At 36.4% G+C, this 26,816-nt stretch overlaps 1 protein-coding gene across 1 annotated transcript in view; it reads right to left on the minus strand.

Moving 5' to 3' along the window:
* Positions 1-26,816, minus strand: part of LOC113239676 (connectin-like) — a 60,994-nt gene that overhangs the window by 21,256 nt on the left and 12,922 nt on the right. The gene's annotated exons all lie outside the window — the stretch shown is intronic.

Consider the following 26,816-nt stretch of genomic DNA (forward strand, 5'->3'; position numbering starts at 1 on the left):
CTCTATTTTTGCCAAATAAACACCAATAATAAGAATATGACATTTTATTTCGCTATAGCAACTTATAAAACAACCAGAATGAAAATTCCTTAGTTAGCTTTACTAATAAAGACGATTGCAGACATTGTGTCTTTCAAAATTGGCTGTATTAACAAAAGAACGAATGGCATAATGAGGGCGGAATAAATTTGAATTATACAGAGTTGCTTAGTTTACTTGGATTTTTACGGAATTTTTTGTGGCAATTTTTTTGTGCTTTTATATTTCCGTAATTTTGAATGTTAGTTATGTACTCGTACATCTCATTCACGGTTCTTTGTTTGATATTAAGTATATAAAGCGACCAGGATAACATACAAAAATAGTATACGGTTAATTTACTTCTCGCTTTCCCCAATTTTCAATTAAAAGATTTACGTGGAAAGGTAACGATGTAAGAATACGCTTTATTGCCCAAACACCCATTAACTTTAACGCTCCATTAAGTTATATGGTGTTTCTGGCTTTGCTTTGATAAAGGACATACTACTGTAATATATTTAATCATTCGTAGCTCACGTAGATCACCGAATAAATGCTCAATTTATTTGTAATTGCACGTTAAACTCGAATTTACTATTCTTATATTATATTCCAATTGTGCCTTCACTTCGAAACCATGGACGTTGCAACACGTCCAAAACGTCGAGTTATATGAAATGTATATATAAATACACGATTAAGCCCCGAAATTAAAATCAAATAATGTTATTAAGTACGTATTGTAAGAACGAGACAAAAGTTCCCTTTTTTCAGGAGATTCTTATAGAAATTTTGTATTTTACGGAGATATTTGTACATTTCATTTGTTAATGAACTTATTAATATAGTAACAAAGTAATATCACAAAAAAATAATTGAATATCATGGTTACACATATCTTAATAAACTTGTCTATATATCAAGTAACGGGGCGAACAAGTTGTGCGCCTAGTAGTAAGGTATTTCTTATACGCAAACTTTGTAAGTAATAACACATTTATTAAAAGTAAATTTACTAAATAAAATGTGGTCGTTCGCATGGAAAAATATTAAAGAAATTACAAGCATTGATAGATTATTTCAGTTATGCAGGGGTGCACAAAAGGAGCCTTCCCGCAAGACATACCGTTCCTTTCCCGTATACGTCTGGCGATCTCGTTGGCAGCGTAAAACACACAGAGAGCGGGTGAGGGTCGAGCGCGTGTCGGATCGGGACCGCAGCGGGTCTAATTCCATGAATTTAAATTGACGACAACACACAGGGTGCGTGTCCATATACATACATGGAATTAGACCCGCCGCGGTCCCGAAAGCACCCGCTCTCTGTGGGTGTTTCACACTTATCACGCCAATTGGCAAATCCTTTCACCACGATGCAACGCTGAGCAACTGTATTGGACTAAAAAATAAAAAAGTAACCTCACTTTGTTTTAACCTCCTAAAACCCAACAAACTACAATAGGAAAAGAGCTAAACGCCTAGTGTACGATAAAATATGCTAAATGTAATTGACATAAATTTAATTATGCTTTAGAGTGATTACACACTGTGACTTTCAGTAGCGATGCAAACGCGCGCTCGTGAAACGCGCGATTGCATCGCTACATTTGCGATTTATAGAAGATTGCGCCTACGCAAACGCGCGACTGCATCGATACAAGCGCGGGACTACATCGACACAAAGGCGCGATTGCATCGATGCAGCCGCGAGCATGCATCGCTGCTTAAAATCGCGCGCGTGTGTAAAGGTAGAAGATTAATGACTGCATCGGTACTGTACCGCGTTTTGCATCGCGTTTGCATAGCTTTTAAAAGTCACCGTGTGCAACCACTCTTAGGTCCATGCAAGTACCGCCTCAATTTTGTATGTTAAACATATTTTTCTAGACACGCTATGGTCACATAGAGGCAGAATAAATAGCGCTAATTTGAATGACATATTTTCATTAGAATATTGAGTACCTACTGGGCGTTTACGTCATTATAGTAAAAATATTGTCTACGCCTGAATTACGTCACATATTATGTACATTTTGATGTACACGAGGCGTTAGGACTTTAAAAAAAGGCGGTGGTAACCCAGTGGAAGAACGTTTGTTTCTCGATCTAGAGGTCGAAGGTTCGAATTGAGGCAGCACCCACTCGTACATTTGTAAATGTTTAGTAGCAATATCTCTCCCTGGGGGTGAAGGAAATGAAAAACGTAGTCAATATGATAAAAATTTTAAATAGAAAACCACCGTGAGTGTATTTTTATTATAGTCATATTATGTAGGATTGCACACTACACTAACAACGTCACCTTATAAAATCTCGTCTACACTAACCACTGACATGGTACGTAACACTGTTTTCCAGCCAGGGGGACCGGCCATTCACTATCACGACTGAACTTCACCTACTTTCCGCGGAATGAAATGTTTTTCTTCGCCAGTACGAACACTTTATCAAAACGAATATAGTGCGTCGAAACAGAATCCAATGAGTGTTTCGTGACTGCAGAGCCCCGACCACCGGGGAATCTCATGATTAAGGACCACGAATTGATTCGAAACATGTCGAGCAAAAATTCGACTTAAATACGCGAGTTATCCGTTATTTTAGTTAATATGATAAGAAGTTGCGGTAAGTGTTGCTAGATTTTTAATTTTTTTTTCCCCAAGTTTCTACTAAATCTACACTTGATATTATTATCTAGCATTTTTTTCGTTATAGTCATCATTCAGAAAAGAAACGAGGACGCAATGGCAATGTATTTTACGCGAACCAATTTGGTACTTTTTAATTACATTTTATAGAGCACCAAAAAAATACATTATAGAATAACATAAATTTTAATTATTAATACAAAGATTTTTCAACCACTTTTTAGTTTAGATCTTTGTATTAATAATGATAACAAGGTAGTGGAGTAATTTCACAAAAATAATTGAATATCAATTGAATAAATAATTAATTACAATTAATAGCGACATCTCTAGCCAGGGCTGGTAGCTGTAAGGGTGTCTAACTGGGTGACGAAATACTTTCATAGATTTCTCATAGATAGTGCTACGGCTGAAAAGTCGATGAAAACCAAATACAAAGATTCAACACAAGCACATAGAAAAATTCGTCAGGTCCGCTGGTTCGTTCCGTTGCTTAGTTGGCATAGCGTCTGGTACGGTTTATTAGGAGACGTCGGTTTGAATCTGGCCGGATCGAAGGAATTTTTTCTAAGTGTTCTGTGTATTATTATATATATCTTTGTATCAATAATTATAACAAGCTAGTGGAGTAATTTCACAAAAATAATTGAACATGAATTCAGTAAATATTTAACATAAGTTTTATTATTTTTTGTCGAGCAATGAAACTTAGGACAAAATGATATCCATGTCATTTATTTTACATAAATATTTTTAACCAGACAGACAGTCCATACGATGTAAAGTGGTCAATGGGGGCTCTTTATTGCAAATCTATGTTTGTATAAATGTAGAGTCTACTGAAGAATACTTTCAAAATATAGCTAATACGTCACAGGCCGTTAGATCTTATAGAGCAGTTACAACCATAAGCATACGAGACTTTGATTACGGTGGCTCTTCCTCACCATCAATTTTTAACCGACTTCAAAACTTTGTTTGTCGCACTTTCCGGTAACCGATTTCAATAAAACTTGGCAAATAGATGTATTCCACGAACTTTTGAAGTCAGTTTTTTAGTACACTGTACTGAGATTAATTTACATATTTACGTAGTATATTACTAGCTAAAACTGGACCATGACATTTGCTCACAATTATACCTCACGAGGAGAACAGCTTCGACATAAAAACTGAGCATTGTCATGAAATTTCTTAAAATTCCATTGAATAAGGAGAATGTACAAAAACCCGGTTTGAAACCATTGTGCCAAATAAGTATGCAAGGTATTATTACCTGCACCTGGATCTTGATCTACCTGTTACCTTGTCCGTAATAATTGGTTTTAGGGTTCTGCATTATACAAGTTACAAAATTTGAGACGTTTGCGGATTAATATTTATGTTTTTTGAGTGCGGAATAAAATTTACTGATGGTTTTATTTATGTAGATTCCGGATAGATACCTGGAAGTCAGGTGACTTCGACTAGGTAGTTATGCTTTAAAGCAGGACTGCTGTATTTATATTAGAAGGGTGAGAAGAATTAGTATAATAACAAAAACAAAACAGATAGCTGTAAACCACATTTTAAAAATTTGAAAATACTGACTCTACCATGCTTATATATATTTGAAATTTCACTTTTCGTAAATCGTCATCTTCATTTATTTGAATTCGTCACACGAGCCCGCTGTTCTCATCAACTGAAAAGTAGATCATGTAAAACTGCTCTACTTCAAAAGAATGTAATAGTAATGGCTACGAAGGTATATAACAAACTTCCACTTGAAATTAGGATTTGCAACGATTGTGCAGAATTTAAGAAATTATTATTTAATTACCTAAATGATAGGACATTCTATAATATTGAAGATTTCTTATAAAATTTACATTTCATATTATTAAATTCGTTATTGATATTTTTACTATTGTTATTATGTTTCATTAGTATTAGGTTGCATTAATTGGACTGCACGATTATAATATTATTACAAATTATTGCATGAGAATTACTAAAACTAAGAAAACTTTGTATGCCATAAGGCGGATCACAGTGATTCAAAATTCATTCTTGTAACAACTTTATAACCTGTGTATCACAAAGAAATAAATGATTAGATTTGATTTGAACAATGTACTACTCTCCAGGCAAAGTTGAAGTCTTTCCATTTTGTTTGAAAGTGGAGATTGTAGCTACCCTCGTCCCTTATTTTTACCGATTTCAAAAAAGGAAGAAATTGTCAATTTGACTGTACTTCTTTTGTGTTATGTTACACGATTACTCCGACAACTGTAAACCGATTTCAGTGTTTTAAGGGAGTACCTCAGTAATGGTTCTATTCATATTTGAAGAAAATATTCCACTTCTGATTGTGGCAAATTAGGGGATGAATCTGGTTTGTTGCATTTCACCTACTTTCTATTTGTTAGTAGAAAGTAGTCTTCTACTAACAAATAGAAAGTAGGTGAAAGTAGTTCTACTTTCTATTTGTAGTTTTTCCACAAACTTTTGAGTTGTTTTTTTTTAAACAAAAAGTTACAATTATTTTGTGCCTTTTTTGTTTAAGCCTAGTTAATAATAAAAATATGATCTGGCCTTTAAACGCCATTCAATCTGACCATCGTTGCCAGGTGCTGGCAATGGTAACGTGTTGAATGTATCTTCGGTGTCCTGGCCAATATTGCAAATGTATGCCTGTAGTCGGTAATCATTATCCATCAATCGATTGGACCTTCTGTTGGCCGTAAAAAAGGACAAAATCTTGAACAACAGTTATATCGACACAGGCACGATATCACATTCGATAGAAATTCGAAGTATTGCTATTTAAAAATGATCTTTGTGTATTCACTAGAACGCAGAGTTTTTCGAACGTAAATAACATACCCACCTAAAATGTGCCGTTGTCCGTTCGAACAAATATACTATACAAAGGTTTTCATTTTCAAATTTTAATATCTGTTTTTAAAAAGCTATTGTACAAATTTACATTTTGATGCTTATTGTCTATGTTGCACTCATTAGACCGAAGGGAAAAAAATATTGATCATCATTTAAAAACATTTATTATTAACGAGATATCTATGTGAGCGAAAAATTAAGACTTGACAATTGTATGGTGAGAAATGTGTTATGTTTTGTATGCCTTGTTTGTATGAAATAAATAAATTTAAAAAATCAGACTGTCACCTTCGGTTCGAACTTTCAAAGTGCCCTTTTGAAGTCTTGGAATTGATTGAACTCTAGATGTTACAAGTTAAAAATAATTGGATTACGCATATAATATTTATTTGTAAATTTGTTTTTTTTTTACTACAGATTCCGACTTCAATAAAACTTGTCAAATTGATGTAATTCCACAAATTGTTGAGATTTTTTTAATAAAAATAATACCTATTTAAAAAAGAAATCTTTAAAAATGTTGTTACACATAATTTTTTTTTATGGTACAATATAGTGTTAAAATATTTCTGCCACCAAGTAGTAGTGTGAGCATTACTATGTTCCGGTTTTAAGGATGCTGGTGATTACGGACACGTTGGACTTGTCAAGTTATGTCTCAAGGTGACGGGTGCAGTGGCGATGCCCCTCAGAACTTTGCGTCTTAAAGCTCTGATTGGTACTGCAACTGTTATGGACACGCGTGTATCTTACCACCAGGCCCACGACTTGAATGTCCCGTCCCGTCACTTAATATCATGAAAAAAATACATACACACATAATAATTTCGAACGTTTTGAACTTTTAATAAATCAGAACTTTTAACTATGAAGTCCAATTCACACTTAACCATTTTTTTATCCAATGCCCTTAAACAATCTCTACCTGTCTCGCTACCTGGAATTCTTCAAATTTGCGATCCTACGTGCTCTTCGCCTCGAAAAGGTTATAAAGTTGTGTGACGACTTCGTAACTGTATTGTTGAGCATTACCGACGCCATGATTCGCTTCTCAGAATAAATGGTTGAGGGTACCGAATTCTTGTATAGGAAGTTGTGAGTCGCTTTAAAAATTATTTAATTAAGTTTTTTGTTGGGCCTAAAATTTAAATATTGTTTGCTTATTTTATATTTATATTGTAATTATGCAGAAATGGTCCAGTCTACTAAAACACATTTTGAGACGTGTACTACAATATTTAGGAGCTATGTACAATTTTGAGATGACTACACTACCACGGCGCCCGTCACCCTGAGACTTAAGTTGACAAGTCCCATGTGTCTGTAATTTCACCAGCACCCTTCAAAACCGGAACACAGCAATGCTGACATTACTGCTTGGCGGTAGAAATAGGTAAGGTGGCAGTACTACCCTGGACGAACTCTTTCACAAGGAGCTCTACTGCTACTAACTAGTAGTAGCCTTAAAAATATTTGTGAGAACTTGAAACCGACAAAATGATAATATTTTTAAAGATATGCCAAATTTATTTGGGCGAAGAATTGGGGCATTACGCCTTTGTGGAGGACCGGAACGTGTCAAAACAAATGCGCCTGGGTTGGATTGTGCTGATTGTAACTGTGATATACAGTCAATACTGGTTACAACAGAAGAAAAATGAAAATGCTATATAAATTATAGTGCTAAAATTTAGGGTGTAAGTAATGTAATTAATGGTGTAGTGATTGAGATCGTTCCGAGTACGAGACTAAACAAATCTAGAAAATTCAGACCCACTTCAAATGACGCTAGTGCACGCAAGTCCGTTCCACCATTCGAATCCGAGAAAATACGAATAATGGTACTTCGTACACCTATAAATAAATAAATAAATAACGCACACACTCAACATAGCCCCGCACTAGGGAAACCCTGTGTCGCGGGTGCCATGGACACACACATAGACAACCACAAATTACACCCAAACTCACGAGAGAAATAATTGTAGGCCATACAACTATTTCTCCCGGCCCGGGAATCGAACCTGGGACCTCTGCGTGGCAATCCGGCATGGTAACCGTTCGGCCACGGAGGCAGTTAACCTATGACATTTCGGATCGCCATTTTCTCGGATTCGGAACTGGGGGGCTACTCTCGATCTCCGTCCGACATCCGTCCGAAACAATTACTGTCAAATAAGTAATATTCGACAATATTAAAAGACAAGTATCCAGTATGAAGCTTCGTTCGCATCACGCGTCTTTTCATTTGATCAAGTATTGCTTATTTGGCAGTAATTGTTTCGGACGGATTGCGGACGGAGATCGAGAGTAGACCCCCTGATACGAATTAGACGTAGTGCGCAAATGTATTTACATGAAATTACAGGCACATGGGACTTGTCAACTTATGCCTTAAGGTGATAGGCGTAATAGAAGTGTGCTTCAGATCTTTATGATTTAAAACTCTGAGTGGACAGGCGTGTCGCTTACCACCAGGTACAACTTGTTCGTCCTGTCACTTGGTATCATAAAAAAATAAAATAAAAATCACAAAACGAAAGGAATTTGGGACCTTAGTGACCCAGCGGTTTCCACTGTAAACTGTTGTGTATTTTGATGAGATTACCTGAAATCTTGATTTTTTCGGACAAATCTCAAAGATTATTTATATATATTGAGGGTAGCGTGAGAATATTGTGTTTATGGAAGTGAAGTCCTGAACCATGTACGCTTCTTTGTACAGAGATAGCTTAATAAAACAACGTTTGGTTTAGTAACGTGCGCATGCGACACGTCCGTTGTTAACACCGATATCTATCGTCGTAGTAATGAGCGAGCCGCAGCGACTTTTCTTGGCTGGTACACTACAGGTTCTTTTTTTATTAATAAAATAAGTGCGCATTTTACTTTCATCTCACCTGATGAGAAGTGACGATAAGTTCGACAATGTAGAATATACCTACATTATGCCTATTCTCTCTGACTTTGGAAAGGCCCTCAAGCTATACCGTTCAGGGAAAGTCTCCAGACAGGGAATTCCACCATGTAGCCCTAGTTTATGACCACGTAAGCAGTGTGATTAAAAAAAATGGTTGCGATCTACCTCGGCGTGAGTATTTCGACCAGATTCTGGATGTCCTTGAAACAGACAATATCAAAAGTTCGAAGAATAAACGGGCGTGTGTGAAAAGACAGAGCCAAAGAAAAAGCGAAAGAAATATGTCAGGGACGTAGTAGGTGAAGGTTGGTCTACCTTTGTTAGACACAATCGTGATGGTTGGTATATTATGTAAGAAATGAGTGCCACATAGTTGTCACCACAATCATCTTTTTTGTGTGTATACACTACATAAATTTCAGTATTGAAATAAATGTGTGTGAAAAAAGTGTGGCTGTGGTAGCTTAATGGATTGACCTACCGTCAGGGATGCACGACTTTTTGATTTGAATCGAGATTTTGGATCGTAACGTGACTGAATCGATCTCATGAAAATCGTTTTTAATTTTTTTTTGCTTTTCACTGAGATGCCAATCGTTTGCATCTAACTAAACTTTTAAATAATAATGTAATACAACTTAATGTCCAAAGCATTCTCTTTATTTTCCGTGTCTTTCTGACGAAATCACTTATAAGATTAATTTTTTCTTTGAATTATGTATACGTCTACACGATTTAATTCACCTCAATTTCGAATCGCAAATCGCATTGAAATGAATCGATTAAAAAATCGATAGATCGTATGCAATTGAATCCATCTTCATAAATCGCATTCCTACCTACCGCCCTTCAACCAGGGGGAATGGTTCAAATTCGTGAGAACTACAACTCGATTAATTGCCTCCATCACCGAACGGTTACCAAGCCGGACAGCCACGCAGTGGTCCCGGGTTGGATTCCCGGGCCAGGAGAAATATTTGTATGGCCTACATTTATTTCTCTCGTGATTTTTGGGTGTAATTTGTGGTTGTCTATGTATGTGTTCATGGCACCCGCGACACAGGGTTTCCCTAGTATGGGGCTATGTTGAGTGCGTGCGTTATAATAATAATAATAACACAGAACACATAAATAAATAATAATATTTTTTATTATTATTAAGTCTATTTTAGACTCTATTTTATTATTATTATCCCTTCGACAGTAAGAGGAGCGCCTAGCAGTGTGGCTAATAGGGTAACTACTATGATTATTATAGAAATGAATATAACAGTACCTATTTATTTAGGTAAATACAATACAGATGTCTAATAAGTAAAAAATAACGAGATATAATAACAATAATTCATTTATTTTATGTAACATGCTAATGTTAGTAAGTGCAAAATTACACATAATAGACACTGCTACAAACATGCAATTCACAGCAGCATCACGTATGGACAGTCGAACCTGTCCGCTATCGACCTCAGGATGAGGTTGGGGCTGGCCCGCACCCGACGCATCAGAGACGTGTTTCGCTTGCGCATAGTCGCGTAGAAGAAGTCAAGTTTTGCTTGTGCGAACATCCCTGACGCGCTACAGAAGCGAGGCAGCCCCAGCAGCACCCGGAAATGGAGTCCCGATTATGGAAGCGTGTTTTTAGTTTCTTAGTTTTACCTATACTCAAGCCTATTAAGATGAACAAAGAACGTTACTAGGTCATCATTTGATTAATTCACCACTTCATTTTCATGAACCAACACGGTGATACAAAAATGCTGGCGGTGTTAAGGAGGGAAAATTCCATGAAAATTCTTATTACGAACGTACGTGTCACGTTTTCTTGGAAACGTGCAAATTGAGTCGTCTAAGATCATATTCAATAGCATTACTTATTACATTTTATTGCGTTTCTTGCGCGTATTTCAACAGAACAGCGTAGGCGTGTACATAGCTAATGATATAATGAAAATGTGAAAAATACGGTAGACAAAGACAGAGGATTGCACGACTTGCGAGATTTGGCTTACGCAGCAAATAGAGCGGGTACCGAAGAGATTGTAATTAAGTTGCGTTTTTATTTTAAAAGCCATGTTACATCTAGTTATATTGTATGCCGGATACTCACTAGCGAGATGTAAAAGTAACCGTTGCTTGTTATGTTACAAAAATTAGTGTGTACGTGGTTCGCGAGCCTGACGCGAGTTCGCGTGAGGTTCACAGTGAGCCAGCGATAACCAGGTACTCATTCTAGCAAGTGAAGACTGTTTACACGCGTACACATTATAACCTCGTTACTGTTTCTGTCACGTTACAGTTACAGCACGCTAATGGGTACCCGGCTTTAAATCGCAAATATTTCCCTAGCACAAGTATTTACATACTTAAAAGGGAGTCTGTATCACTATAAATGTAATGATTGAGCTTCTCTGAATAAAACACTTTTGACTTTTTTAATTTTTTTTTATCAAGTCCCTTGTTCACGGCTGATGAATTGGACGTGTAAAGAGACCAAAATGTTGGTTTGTTTGAGAAAATAAAAATAAGGGATTTAGATATCAAAAAATAGTTTAATTTCTAATGTGTAGCTATCGATGAAACCTAAGAACTCGATATATTTCTATGAATAAAACGATCGAACAAACAGACATAAAACTTCCTTTGAACCAACATCTCTATCGTGTCAAAAAAAACCCTACAATGCTCAGCACAGTGTTTTGTAACCTCATTACGACAAGAACCTTTCAGTCTATAAGCGAAAAGACATTTATTCGTTTCTCAATAGAAATAACTTATTTTGCAAAGCAAAATTATAATGGCTGGATAGATTTTTGTAATATCCAATATACGAAGTAAGTTAAATGTATATTTTCATGTTATTTACGTAAAAAATTGTAAAAAAGCGAAAATTCTTTTTGCGGCTTTTTCAGCTGTTTTGGTTCGACATTGTAGATCTGTTGCCTCGCAGTGTCTACGGCTCTTGCTGACTGAGTATATGTTGAGTCAGCACATTTTAGGAATTTCTCTATATGCCCGTTGCAGATCTATGTTTGAAAGGCTTTTTTTGCTGTAACGCCACCTGCGAGAAATTTATGAAAGTTTCTTCACTCAGTCTTTACAGATACCAGAGACTGACAGGCGCTGGGTCAAGTCCAGTCAGATCGAAGGAATTTTTCTTTGCGTTTGTTTGAATTTTGTGTCAATATTAATAATAACAATAAGAGTTGATAGTCGAGTGAAACTTTCATGGATTTCTCATACGTGGCGTTACGGCAAAAAACTGTAAAAACCAAAAACAAAGGTCTGTAACAAAAGCATAGAGAAATTCGAGAAATTTGTTGAATTAAATGTAAAATTACGGTGGTTTTCAGTGGCGCCATATATGGACAAAAAGAAAGATGGCGCCTCGTCCAAGCAGGCGGTAAGATAAAAATAAAACAAAAAAGAAATATAAGGATTAGGTATAAAACTTAATTACAAATATAAATCAAAACTTAAAATATTAAACAAAACCATAAACTAATCCTAACATAGATACATAATAATAAAAATGAAATAAATACCAAAAATGTGATTATAATGTAGTGTAAGTGAGGTGAGTATACGTAGTGTAAGTGAGGTGAGTATATGTAGTGTAAGTGAGGTGATTAGTGTTAACACATTGTACAAATTGGTGTAAGTGAGGTGAGTATATGTAGTGTAAGTGAGGTGATTAGTAAGTATGTAAGTTAAATTATATATCATTGTTCCACACAAAAACCCAAACAGAAGCATGACATGCTGGACAAATGGCTGTCCGAGCAAGGAACGATTTGCACGTTGCTCGCTGGATGCGGAGGTCCGGGATTCGATTCCCATATCCCAATGAAATGAACTTCTCTAGATTATTCTAGTCTGGGAAGTGCCCCAGAGCGAATTCCGTTGCTCTGATACTCACAGTTAAGGGAGTTCCCTAGTTCGAGACCAGGTTATTGATGTAGTTGTTTTGCACACTATCATAACCATTATTATTATTATAGACTCGTACATTACACATTAGTACATATAAGCAAAGCCCCATAAAGCCATCTAGTTTGATATTCAAAACTTGCTAAAATATCGACTACACACGAAGTTTATTTTAATTTATTAATTTTGAATTCAGTGACAACGTTCAACTTCCATGCCTCGTTTGCAGGCTGATATCTTTCTTATTAATATTAAATTTGTTCAAACAAACCAACGCTTAGAGCTTACAGGTCACGTGACCATGAGTGGCTTGGATTTTAGAACAGTAGTACTTATTTGTCAAGCAAGGCTGCAAAGTTGCTTTTCACCTCACTATAGCGTAGAAAATGGAAGATAAAACAAAAAACAGGTGAACTATAACATATCATTTTTAATAAATAAAATTAGTTATCGTTATCAGTTTAATATCAACAATAATAAGAATAAAATACACCAACGAATTTATATTATATATAATAATTGCGTAGTTGAACGTGTCATAATGTTTTTTTTTTCATCGAAACAAAAAGTTCCCAGTCCATTGTCGAGTTCGAATTTCAAAAACCTTTTCCACGGTAGCATGCTTTTGCGCACAGATTTTTAATGAGGAAGAAAGTCATTCCGAGCTAATGCGGTGAAAAAAAAAGTTTAATTCCCAAAGTATAGCAACCGCGGAAACCTAAGAACTAAATTACATTTAGGGTCAAGTTACACTGAAACAGCAGGGGCGCGCAGCGGCGGCGCGCGGCGCGGCAGAGGAGCCAGCACGGTGCCTCTTTGAACTAGTGGCTACAAGTCTACTTGCGGTGCCACGCTATACATTCTATCACTTCAAATCAATTTGAACTTTTGTCTTCGAAGATCAGATTCAAAATTCTTTGAAAACACCAAAATGCTCCTCCGGGCGCTCATCTTTCAGTGTGATTTAACCTTAAATGTATTAGTACGGCATGTTTGTTACCATTATAAAGTCACTGCCCAAATGATGATATGAGCTGCTTGTAAATGGTGAATCCAATCTTCTACGAGATCATTCATGCGTTTCATATTGTGTTTATATTTCCTGAAAACTTGCTTCTGTGTATTTCTTTTCTACCCATATGTAACTAATAATTGCAACATTTTTTCTTGGCACTGTACTCAACGCCTGACTCGCCTCCTGAATAGTAAAGTAGCACATCTTCCTAGCGAACACATCTTTATATTGTGCCATTAAATGATATGCAATATATAGGCATATCATTTAAAGGTTTTTTTATGATACCAAGAGACGGGACGAACAAGTCGTGCGCCTGGTGGTAAGCGACACGCCTGTCACTCTGACACATAACTTGACAAGTCCCATGTAATTTTACGAGCATCCTTAAACCCGAACACAGTAATGCTCACATTACTGCTTGGCAGAAGAAACAGGTAACATGGCAGCACTTCCCTGGATGAACTGTTTCATAAAATAGCTGTATTGCGAATAACGCGCACACACAACATAGCCCTGCACTAAGCAAACCCTATGTCGCGGGTGCCATGGACACACACATAGACAACCACAAATTATACCCAAACTCATGAGAGAAATAAATGTAAGCCATACAAATATTTCTCCCAGCCCGGGAATCGAATCTGGGGCCTCTGCGTGTCCGTCCGACATGGTAACCGTTCGGCTACGGAGGCAGCCATAGTATAACGCTAATAAAACCCTGATGAAAGTTACTTATTAAAACCAATTATTTACATAACAAAATAGAGCATCAAATTGTGAACTTAGCTATGTAAATAAGTTTCCGTCGAAATTGTAAGGGGCGAAGTAACACGGTTCTACTTTCCAGTCTAAACGCTCCTCGAAACCAAAAGGAATATTTAGTCATTTACAAAATTAATGCAAACTGAGTTGAACTCGCAAGTTAACAAGTATGCTGAAGCTGGAGTTTTCACTTAAGGCAATTAGTTTAAGATTTGATTGATGGTGCCACTTGGAGCTTGAATTACGATGTGTAGGTTGGTGAAGTTTATATTATGTTTATTAAGGAAAACCTCGGGTACGCCGTATATTGGAAAAACTTTGATTTATTTAGATACAGTATCATGACTGTTGTTTTCTCTTTCTCTCATCCTTTAACATTGGAAAAAGAGAAAAAGAGCCTCGGATTTTACTTCGTGTACTGTGCGTGAGAGGTAAAGAACCTTTAGTGGCAAGTCGTAAGTTTAAATACTGAGCGTTCGGAAAATCGGTAATCAGTCTTAGCATGCACGGGTAGGGTTATAGCTCGGAGAGCTCATTTAAGTGTGGTGTCGGTCCCCGAACAATGGCACATATTTTGTCGTGTATGTCCCCCTACACCTGCACATGTGAGGCTCTGTACAACGCCACTGATAACGCTGTGTCAGTCGCTAAGTACTGGTTCTCAGTACTCACAAATATAAACGTCAGAGTCGACGCGCTACGAAGAAGAAGAATCAATCTTACACTCAAATAATCTCAGTACAGAGTACTAAAAAAACCGACCTCAAATGTACGTGGAATTACGTCAATTTGTTAAGTTTTATTGAAATATCCCCTAGTTCGCCACCATACGGGACTTGACACAGGAATTTATAAAAATCGGTTCTCAGTACTCAAAGTATATTGAGAGAGAAAAACGCCTTGAATTGGAGAATAGCAAAACCAACCATTAAAATAATTGTTCCTTAAGTAAAATTTAGGCGCTATTAATAAAAATGAATGTTCATGCGTGATCAGCCACCCTTAGAGGTGGATGGTTTTCTTCAAAATGAAATGAGACCACTATGGAGGTACCCTCTTTCCAACAAAAAAAGAATCGGTTCTCAAATACCGGAGTTATCGCGTAATAAACACACAAAAAAAGGAAAACATACAGTCGAATTGAGAACCTCCTCCTTTTTAAATTGGTTAAAAAAATATAAAAACAAACGAGAATAGGACTCTGTGTCATACCATTGCGTGATTTTTAAATTTTTAAAGTAATGTTTTTAAAAACATCTATATTCCAAAATATTGAATTACGGCCGTTTACCTCTCATCTACAGATCTTTCTATCTCGAAGTATCCTTTTTCCTGTGTTATTGTTGAAAAAAGTGACAGAGGGTTAAAACCAGAAGATAAAAACCACGCGCGCGTCAATTTTGCAGTCTAGATATTGTATGAAAAGTAGTAGTGACACAGAGGTTAGTCATGTAGTAATGTAGCAGTGTATGTAGTTAGTCAACCGTGACCATGGGACCTGTAAATGGCACAAAACGTTGGGTTGTTTGAAAAACAAATATACGCTATTTAAACCTGGAAAAATAGTTTCATTTCCTATGTGTAACAACCGCGAAAACCTAAGAACTCGATAAAAAAGTATTTATTTCTCAAATTTAATACATATCTTAGATGAGGTTCTCCCATTAAACAAATTTATGCTTCTGTTGGGAAAGCCTCGCACCTTCCCCTAAGCTTACATTGATATAGCGAATCAGTGGATTAGTTACATATAATCCAATTCGGATGAAATATTTCTTTGGTCTCGCGAATATTACTTTTTATATATAATATCAAGTGACGGGATGAACAAGTCGTGCGCCTGGTGGTAAGCTACACGCCTGTGTATAATAGTTGCAGTGCCGCTCAGAACTATAAATTGCAAAGATCTGAGGGGCACACCCACTGCGCCCGTCACCATGAGACATAAGTTGCCAAGTCTCATGTGCCTGTAATTTGACCCTTATCCTTCAAAATCGGAACGCAGTAATGCTCACATTACTGTTTGGTAGCAGAAATAGATAAGGTGGCAGCCCTAGACGAACTCTTTCACAAGGTGCAGTAGACTGCTACAGACTGTAAAATGCTTTCTTTTTTAACACAGCTGACGGCATAAAACGTCACACGGTTTGTTTATAAGTAAAGGCTTAGCGAGCTCGTTTGAACTATCACATCTGCTCTACGGTCGACTGTTGCTGCATGCAGCATACGGATACTGCACTTGCGCGTGTTTCACATCAAAGCCGACAGCGCAAGCTACCGCACTACTGCAAATACACTATATAACCCATATTTCACCAGAATTTCATATACAAACGTGATCATAAATTGACATACATTTTACTATTTTATCTCTTCGCAAAAGGAAAAAATATTCGCAAACTCGCAAAGTAAATAACGCGGAATAATTTAACAGGAATACTCAGTCTAATTTGAATGTCAATAGCATCCCGTAAATTTATTCGAATAAGGAGAAGTTATAACAAGCTAATAACTTAGGAAAACTTTGGGCAATACTTTAGGTACAACTCTTTAGACAATTCTTGGCATCTCGATCGGAAATATCGAGACGGTATTGAAACATTTTTTTAACGTATTCAAATCGGCAACGCCACCACTGACTATATAATAATTTGCAATATTAAAAAAGTATCCTTAATATTGCAAAAAACGTTGACCTATTGAGTCTGAGTTGATTGCACTTGATCTTCTTACCTTTCAGTACGGTTTCTCCACAAAGATCTTACTTTGCTATTTTTTTCTTTTAAAGTGTACAAACAGCTTATAGTAATTAATGTTTTTACAAAAAAAAACGACCTCAAAAGTTCGTGAAATTACGTCCATTTGCCAAGTTTTATTGAAATTGGTTACCGGAAAGTGCAACTTCCGGTCGAGTCAATGTAGAAAAAACTAACTTTTCTATGTCTCGGGTCTGGGTGTTTGTGGTACCGTCATTGTTTCCGATTTCCATGACACAAGTGCTTTAGCTACTTACTTTGGGACCAGAGTAACGTATGTGGTGTTGTCTAATATTTATATGAAAAAAATCAAATCTATTAATATCACGTCGTTTTCAATTATTTTTCCTCAATTTCATACTTACACAAAATGTATTTAATGGGGTAGATCGAGCCTTTATGCGAAATTTGTTAAGTTGGTTTTCTTATGACAATTACCAAGCCCAACCCTTCGAGCTTATTATCTGTATACATTGTAAGTCAATGTCTGTATAACATTGACTTACAATTATATGGATGTCGGGTCCGCGCTAAAAAGTGTCCGCACTTGTAAGGCGCTAAAATCGTATACAGAGCGCGACACTCCGCTTTAGTCTTCATTTGTTCTACTGACAGCGCGATACTGCGATGACATTACAATTTAAATTTCGAATAGGTTGACTTGGGACATTTTTTTCGTGGTTTTTGTATTAGACCCGTCGTCCATTCAGTTGTAAGTCAATGCTGTATAAGTAAAAATATAAAATAATAAATATTTAAATATAAAAAATATTTAAAAAAATATTTTCAAGAAAGAAGAGTTAACGCTTTATGAGTTTCATCTCCTTGGTTTGAATCAGACATCTAGTAAATGCAGCTAATGGTTCCGGCGGCGAGAGCGTTCGAGAACGAATGTTGTTTAAAATAAACAACTTTTTAGCAAAAAAACTTTTGTTCCTCGGTCAGCTTTAACGTGGTGCAAGCGATTGAAACAAGTTGAAAGAGGTTAGGGTTTAAATAAAAGGCTAAATTTAATTACGATATACTCGAACGATATATTCGAAACGCAAAGATGTAATTGATCTATTGTAAATGTAGTTTTTTAAATAAGCGATATTTTTAACCGACTTCAAAAAAAAATAGAGGTTCTCAATTTGACTGTACGTTTCTTGTTGTATTTGTGAACCGACTTTGATGATTCTTTTTTTGTTACAAAGAGGTTACCTCAGGAGTAGCCATATTTAAATTTGAAGAAAATATTCCACCTCTAAGTGTAGCAAACTAAGGGATGAATGACTTTTGAGGTCGGTTTTTTTGGTGCTCTCTGTACTGAGCGTTTTTATGTTTGAGATTCTTCATCTACATTAGTTGATCTATGGAGAAATTATAAATGAACTGAGTTAACACTATCATTATGTTTAAGCATACTAAATTAATGTTAAATTTGATAGTAAAAAAAATTCGATGCTCTTTTTCATATAGTTCAAATCTTGGCTGTGTCCTTCATTCAATACGTTGTGTTAGGTTAATAGGGTAAAGCCAGGGTAGATGGCCATAGGGGGCAGATGACTATTCGGGGGGCCGAATGGGTTCCCGCCTTGTGGCGTGGGGGCTCTAGAAGCCGTGGTCGATTTCATCCCACGGTGATGCTAAGAGGAATCCACGGGCCGGTCGATGGAGCTAGGCTGGCCCGATGAGGAGGGCATACACGCGTGCTCGTCTTGGTTTAGGGCGAGCGGGTCTGCACGTATGCATTCGGGTAGGAGGGTTGCGGGGGAAGAAACATGTCGGTGTGTCGTTGCCGCTCGTCCTGTCCTCCGCGGCCGAATTTGGGCGATTGGCCATGACGCGGTGGGTGCTCCAAGGGACTCTCTTCGGAGAGTCCACACGGATGCGTGTAGGGTATTGCGGCGGAGCCTACCAACAGATCCGCTGCGGGGGCTGAGAGAGCATCCCCTGAATTTCACAGTTGAGAGGATGTTGTCCTCGCCCCCATGGCTCCTGGGTAGCGACACGGGGGAGTTCGTTACCCAGCATGGATGAGCCCGAGTTGGAAGGCTCGTCTGGTGTTCGACGAGCCTTATATTTAGTGTCGGGGGACCATTGTGTATCTCTTTTCGGGGAGGGGAGGGGATTACAATGAACTATTTTTTTCTAAATGCCAGTGCTTTGTTATAAGCTCAAAATTTCACGTGTCATCTTTCGTCTTGTTGAAATTTTATGTGTGGCCAACTCTCCCGGAATATTAGGACGGATAGCCAATCAAAATCTGTGTAAGATAGCCATGTGACCAACTTAAACCGATTATACAAACGATTATACATTATTAAAATAATTTATTTATTTTCGAACTTGTTTTCGATACCTACTAAATATAAAAGAAAGGTACCGCAATGAGAGGGAATTGCACTTAAGAAGCATTAATAGCTGCTATTAATGCTTAGGAAATTTCCCAATACTTGCAAAAGGCCCGAAATTTTGGTTTGTTTGAGAAAACAAATATACGGGATTTAATTTCGGAAAAATAGTTTCCTTTCATAAGTGTAACAATAGCGAAAATCCAAGAACTCGATAGCTATTGAAGCTGCTGCTGCTATAAAACCTGCTTCATGGAAGATTGGCTCCGATGCGTCGTATGCCACTTTTTGGTTCACGAAAACAGAGAATTTAACGACATGAAGAAAATAGAAGACTTAAAAAAACCCAATAAAAGACTTATCTAAGTCTACAAATAATTACTAGCCATCTTGCCTATATTCCTATGGTCATCACACCCGGACACCTCGGAAGAGATGGCCAATAGTAATTTTTTTTAAAACTATTTTCGAGGTTGGTCTCAAGACAATTTGTTCTTTTTTTGTTAAATAATTAATAGTACAAGGTTTAATAACAAATAAAGATTTGCAATGTAATATCTAAAATTTTATTTTGACAGCGTATAGAAAAAGCTATTACCATCTACCCCGGTTTTACCCTATATGAACAAGCAGCATAAACCGAACGAACGAAGTGAGCGTGACACGACAGCAGCCGGCGAGTGTCCGAAATGAATTTGCTTGCGTTTCCGAACATGGTTTCACGTTTTTTTAATGCTTATTTATCTTAGTTTTGAGGTTCTACATGAAACTATCAAAGTTAATTTGTACAAATCAAACATTAGCTCAAACCAGATTTAAATATATATTGATTTAATTTATTTTACGTCTCAGAGTCAAAACAGGTTTACTCGAGCGTGTAGCAAAAACATGTGAAAAGATTGAATAGGTCACTATCCTTTTGAATAGGTAAGGTTGAATTGGTAAAATAACATGCTCGTTATACTCATTATAAATTTTTGATAGATTTGATTTCTTCTTCTCTACCTTTCTACCGGCACTGGATTGGTATAGTTTCTATCATGAGTGTACATTGATAGTTGTCGTTACGGACCGCAACATCACAATTTCGTTTAGCATTACAATAAAATTTAATTTAGCATTATAGTGCAGTCGGTGTCCTCACTTAGGTATCCACTATTTGTATAAATAGCACTTAGTACATATAGTGGATACTTAAGTGAGGGCACCGACCCTACAATACCCCTAGCCGTCACAAGAAAAAGTAACATTTTGAATATAAATAACGCACAAACGCACACACTCAACATAGCCCCGCACTATGGAAACCCTGTGTCGCGGGTGCCATGGACACACACACAGACAACAAGAAATTACAACTAAACTCACGAGAGACATAAATGAATACTTTACAAATATTTCTCTCGGCCCGGGAATCTAACCACAGGGTAACAGTTCTACCACGGAGGCAGTCAATATAGGTCAAATACGTAAACTAGTTACTAGTGATCCTTTCCAGCACGTGAATTTGTATACACGTTTCAGTCTAGGCAGAAACAAAAAAAAAGAAAGAAAGAAAGATATTTCAATGTGACGTACATGCACGCACTTTCACGCGTCTGTGCCTTTGGATCTAGGTAATTCATCCGTTTGATTTACGCAGTATCTTTCTACTTTTTATTATTACAAAACTGATAACAACATATAAAGCGTATTTGTGCTTTTATAAATAATGTAAAATTAAATACGTTTCGCAAAATCCTTAATGACGAGTGTAGAAATTTAATTGTTTTGATAGACGATGAGGTCGACGATGGAGCATGCACACTCCAATAACGCCTATTCACTCTTTAAGTTTGAATTGTACATATTTTCTGTTTAGTGATAATTTTATTGGAGTTAGTCGAGACGCGTCAACCATAATAAAATGTAATTAGCTTCACCAAACAGGTAGAGTCTAAAAAATAGCTCAAGGTGAGACTTTTTATCTACATAATGTGTGTTACTTCAGTAGGGCTAGCACGGTAGGGCGCGACTAGCGCGAGAGTGACACAAAGCTCGAGATACTACTATTCCCGACCTCTATAGGTCTCGTACTTTATGTCGCTCTCGCGCAAGTCGCGCCTACTATTAGCCCTACTGATGATGTTATTTAAGACTAAACTATTATCGTGATGTAGATAAATAAAACTCTTTATCTACACACATATCATAAACTCTCTATAATGTGTTCAAAAACTGCAAATTATGACCAGCATAAAGACAAACTGTTTTGTTAGAACAAATTTCTTATCTGTGAAAATGCTATTATTGCGAGACGAGATGAAGTTTTATTCGAAATGAAATGTCAATAGCAAACAATTTTGACAATTTCACACGTTACTTGATATCGAACGATATGATAGTTGAGGCCGATTTTAGATTGTCTATGAATTAAAAATAAAAATTACGGTTGTATGACATGCGTGAGAAAAGTTTTTATTTGCTGCCATTTCACCTGTCGTAACATGCGGTTCCTGAACACATCATAGAGAACTTATAATATGTATGTAGATAAAGCAGTGTATGTAACTGTACATAATTAGGCATCAAAACACTCGTTAGATGTTTTTAGGAAACTTGCCCATCTGCTCGTTTCATAAACCGTCACTCGTGTTTTAATGTCTTTCATTATGTATTTATATATAATGAAAGACATTAAACTACTACAATATTATTATCTATTTTAGACTCTCGCCTGCCTCGTGGCATAAAAGATTAATTTCGAATTTTTGAATGGGAGAGGCAGTATTCTTGGCAATTGCACAGTCGGCCGGAGTTAAGGACTCAGGTTCAAGAACCGGACTGAACAATATGTGCCATATCAACATAATAAAAATCCAACCGCCTCAACTTTTTATTATGATTAATTTCAATTTTAAATTTATTGAATATCACGATGTTTGACCACCATGATATTCAATTATTTTTGTGAAATTACTCCACTAGTTTCTTATAATTATTAACACAAAGGTTCATGTAGAAAAAGTCCATCGATCCGGCTGGATTCGAGTCATCGTCTTCCAGCAAACCGTGTCAGACGCTATGCGCTATAGTTTATTATTGAAGGTGTGATATGAAAAACTTTTTTACACAAAAATGAACACCAGAAAAGAAGAATGACGACAGTAACACAGCGGTAGTTACGTAGAATTTTTTTTTAACTTGTTATGTTCATGAAGTCCGTCAAATATGCTTCATGTAGAGAAAGAAACATTGGACATTTAAGCTTTAATTACATTTAACTTATCGAGTTCTTAGACATGTAAGATTGCTACTAGAGCTTTCATCTGGTTGCACTTCCGCGTCTTGGAAAAAAATGTCGAGAGTCGATGCGATCTCGAAAATACCGGGAAAATCGTTTTTCGACTTTCGAGGCTATTTGAAAAGTAGGTTTCCATGTATGGGATAAGCAGTCAAAAAAACGATATTTCATCCAGTTCTTCTTAGTTTTCGCGATTGCTATACGAAACGTCGGTTCGTTTGAAAAAACAAATACTCATATTAAATGTATTTAGGGATCAAGCACGTTTTTGCTAATTACTGAAAATTATGTTTTTTTAGTTTTTTTTTAACACCAATGGATTTATTTTTTGGTCAATTTCATTTTCGTATTCAAATTATAAAACTATTCAAATAAATCCATCGGCATTAAAAAAAATAATAAAAAACCTGTTTTTCCGTAATTGGTAAAAACATACTAGATGCTTGTGTTTGATGTATGTGTGTATGTAGGTTTAGATCTGGGAAAATATTATTATTTCCAATGGATTTTCAATTGTTAAAATTAATTTTCGGACGTGGAAAAATTATAAACAGTCAATTTAAATTGGAACTATGACGAGATAAAATACCTTAAATTCCTTTTGCCTTTGTGTTCTACTCATGAAAATGAATAAAAAAAAGAAGAAAAAGAAAATGATAATGGCGTGAAAGTAGTCCTTGGCAAATTTTTAATTTATTATATATTATTTTATTTTCTCGAAGTGAAAAGCAGAGCGTTTAACTTTACTGCTAAATCCATTTAACACATGAACTATACCCGCCCTGGCGTTGCCCATGCAGCCTAAAAGCTGTCAGCGTGAATTTTGTAATATTTTAAAACAACGTGCTATTTCTAAATTGTTGTATACTGTGTGTACTTCACAGCTTTTCTCACAGTACAATCAGTCCTACTGAGCCCTGTGTACATCAAAATGTACATAATACGTGATTCAGTAGGGCTACCACGACAGGGCGCGGCTTGCGTGAATGTGACATAAGGTGCTGGATACTACTTAATGTTGCAAAAATTATTTCGCGCTTTATGTCGCTCTCGCGCAAGTCGCGCCCTTTCATGCTAGCCCTGCATATTCCGTCAATATTATCCTTAAGCTCACATAACTGCTATACTAGACATTATAATGATAATATCGCATTCAATTTAGCGTTATACATTCTATATGACCATATGGAAATTATAACTTTTTGCCATCCTTAGAGGTGGAATATTTTCTTCAAATTTAAATGGGATCAATACCGAGGTATTTTGTCCCAACAAAAAAAAACATCAAAATCGGTTCACAAATAGAGATTACGTTTTTCTTACAAAACTGAGTATATACTTGCTTGGGCCTGAAGCATGTAGTCAGTCATATTTAGTACATCTTAATGAACATTGGGCATTTCATCCTATTACAGTTAAGGAAGCTAATATTTAGCTTGACATGATACCTTGTCACAACAATAAAATAAGCTGGTAAGACATGTTTTTAACGAGGTGGTTAAACCCAATGATATAGACACAATAATGATGTGAAACAAAAACCGCCCCCGCTACATCCTATCAAATAAATCGAGTAGCGATCAGCGAAATAATAAAGGACTGACACTAATTGGTGTTGAGCTCCTCGGCGTCGAGACCACTCACAATGGAAATTCTTTAAAAATCCTAAAGAAAACTGTCGTATTACGCTCGCCCGTTTCTTATGGAACATTTCCAAAGCGCATTTTTGGCGTTAGCCACCCTTAGATGATCTCTTACACTTGTTATTGTCAATATTCATATTTTAAAGCTAATTTTTAATCAAGTCAATAGATGGCGCAGTGTTTCAAGCGCAGATTGTTAAAATAAATCCTGAGGCTTTTACCTTAATGATTTTGTTATACAATTACACTTCGTACCCGACTCCTCGTATCGGTGAAGGAAAACATCTGGTTATACAGATTAAAGATAGAAAAGTATTCAAAGGCGTGTGAAGATCTTGATCGCCATTGTATAGTGAAACTTTCATTAGCGGACACTCTAAAGTACTTGTGCTTAATCGAACGACGTTAATCAATACAAACAATATCAAAGATCAAGCTACGTTGGATGGAAAACAACAATATGTTCGAAAGTTTCTCGAGACATTAAGTGGTGTGTGGAAAATTGACATTTTTCAGCTTTTGTCACGAAAAGTACTTTGCCATATTATTGTCAAGGATTTTGTTGATAGGTTGCGGGGCTTTTCGCTGCGGTGAAAATGCTTTTATTAAAGATAATTTTTGGGCAACATGAAAATTTTCTGTCTTCCTTTTTCATTTTTTGCTGAAAATGTGCCTGGTAAAATTTCGTTATGAAAATTGATCTTAAATCAAATTGAGATTTTTTTCACGTAAAATTAATTATATCCAGATTGCAAACTTACTAAGTCTTCTTTGTACTTCAAAATTGTTAGAAGCAAATACAAGCGTATGTGTAAAGACGTAAAACCAAATATGAAAATTGTGGAAACGGTGTACCATAGTTTTAATAGCAGTAAAGCTCCCTGTGAAAGAGTTCGTCCAGGGAAGTACTGCCACCTTACCTTTTTCTGCTACCAAGCAGTAATGTCAGCATTACCGTGTTCCAGTTTTGAAGGGTAAGGGTGCTGGTGAAATTACTGGCACATGAGATATGTCAACTTATGTCTCAGGGTGACGGGCGCAGTGGCAGTGCCCCTCAGATCTTTGCGAATTAAAGCTCTGAGGACACTGCAATTGTTATGTATAAGCGTGTAGCTTACCATCAGGCGCACGACTTGTTCGTCCTTGTACACCTGGTTGTAAGAGTGTGTGCTTTATTATAAGTTCATAAGTCCCATGTGCCTGTAATTTCACCAGTATACCGACTCATCCGAAGAACAGAGTCCTACGTGAAAAGAGGACAAATACGTAATATCATGATTCTAACCAAGGCTAGTTATAGTTATATATCAGAATTTTTATATCTTATTTCGTTTTGGAAGTATAAAGTCGAATAACTATCGAACTAATATCCACAGCGAAGAACAATGAACAAAATGTTGTGTCCTGAGAACAAGCAGTCCTGCACATAGGACTTTGTTCTACGGATGAGTCGATACAGTAGTTACCCTTCAGAACGCTGGTAATGCTCGCATTACTGCTTGGCGCCAGCAGTAGGTAAGTTGGCAGTACTTCCCTGGACGAACTCTTTCACAAGGAGCTTTATTGCTACTATTAGCCGCTCACGCGATGCGCTCCTCCTATCGAAAAATGGCGGCTATTTGGTTTCGCAAATTAGAAAAGCATTCAGTTTAAATACAAGTCTAGATAAATAAAAATTATTATTCTGCATTGCTAAATAAATACCCTCCGTACTACTAACAAAAACATCTGAAATAAAATGCAGTAATACACCGCAAATCTTGCACTTAAAAAGCACTAATGAAATTTTTGGTGTACTTGGATAAATATAATAACATTCCGTTGGAGTGGTTCTAACGTTTATCATGAAATTACTCCTTAAAGTATAGTTTATAAACATTTATATTCAGGGCAAACTTAAAAAACGCTACTTACGGTATGTTTTTAATAAACAAACACCGACATCACCAGCCCAAACAATAACACTCGCGATTGTCGTGACGTATTTTTGAAGATTTTTTTAATGACAGACCCAGGCATTAAAAACTTTATGGTTTGCAATAGTAGTTACCGAAACAGCAATTAATATTAGTTGTTTTACCTATTATAACTTCGATATCCGATAAATCGGTATAAAATCATCACCGGCACCTCTAGGTGTTGTATGCGTCTACGGCTGCATGTATCGCGTGAGCGGATATATAATGAATAACTTACCAGGCTACGTTAAACACAAACTGGTTCTCATCCCCGATGATTCATCTATGGTAAATACTTTCTAATATTAAGGTGAGTCTCCGAAGGAGAAGCGGGAAAATCTGTTATGCTAGATCAAATGGTTTATGTATTTATTATTAAATAACGTTAATAAGTTTAAAAAAAATATATGCGATACGTCTAAGGATATTATCTAAAGAATGTGCTAATTTGTTACGCGATAGGATATACTTTATCCGATCGTATAAAATCCTGTAAACAGGCTAAAATAAAAGATTAAAACTAATTGTTTAAGAATAAAATATCTAATTTTGCACATACTTCTTATATGGAGATATTTATGTTTAAGTACCACAGAGAACCTGCTAAATTTTGGTTTTAACCGAAGTACCGTAATTATTAAATTCACATTTATCTCAA

This window comes from Hyposmocoma kahamanoa, unplaced genomic scaffold, assembly GCF_003589595.1.
Source record: "Hyposmocoma kahamanoa isolate Upper Pololo Valley unplaced genomic scaffold, ASM358959v1 114, whole genome shotgun sequence".
In the NCBI taxonomy this organism is placed as follows: Eukaryota; Metazoa; Arthropoda; class Insecta; order Lepidoptera; family Cosmopterigidae; genus Hyposmocoma; species Hyposmocoma kahamanoa.